This window comes from Fukomys damarensis, unplaced genomic scaffold (genome assembly GCF_012274545.1).
Source record: "Fukomys damarensis isolate Sample0158 unplaced genomic scaffold, DMR_v1.0_HiC HiC_scaffold_1, whole genome shotgun sequence".
Classification (NCBI taxonomy): Eukaryota; Metazoa; Chordata; class Mammalia; order Rodentia; family Bathyergidae; genus Fukomys; species Fukomys damarensis.
In genome coordinates this window covers 59279524-59280267 of record NW_022900913.1, presented here as the reverse complement: position 1 = coordinate 59280267, position 744 = coordinate 59279524, and positions in this window count along the sequence as shown.

The window sequence follows — 744 nt, the reverse complement described above, 5'->3', positions numbered from 1 at the left end:
CTCTAGAGACTGTGAGCCAAATAAACCTTTCCTCTTTAGGGCTGTGGGTGTTGGGTACTTTCTGCCAGCAAGGAGAAAGTAACTAAGACAGTATCGTGATTTGGATGCCCAAGAGCCAGCACAGAGAGAGCTCTTCCCCAGGCCCCCACACCAAAGCTATTCCTCCCTTCTGTGGGTCCCATTTAAACTCATTTGCTTTATTTGCTTGATCCAAAATCTAAACACTAGAGGTTGTTTTTGGCTGTGTGTAACAGAGTCCAACTTAACTAGTCAGCTTTTCAAGTAAGGGGAAGATCAGAGGCAGGGAACGGGGCTGTATGACTCTTCAATGACAGTGGTGTACCATCTTCTACCTTTTTTTCTTTAGGGTCCTCATGGCTGCAGGATGGTAGCTCTACTTGCAGCCTCACAATCTAATAGAAAGGACATGAAGGGACTAACAAGGTGAAGGTTGAAGAGTATATAGCAGAAATAGCAAAGTGCCCCCAGAAATTCCTAGAGACTTCTGCTTATCTCGCTTCTCCAGAACAGGTCCACAGGCCTTACCCCAGGTGTATGAAAACATAGGAAACAGAGCTTTTGGGCTGGGTGCATTGCTGCTTTACCTGGGTTCTATTGCATGGGAGAGAGGAAAAGCAGAGGTCAGACAAGCAAGCCCTTAAAATTCTCCTAGGAATTGCTCATAGTTCCCCAGAAGTAGACTCTGAGACAGGATTTGCAAGCAAGTCATTTATTTCAGAGGTG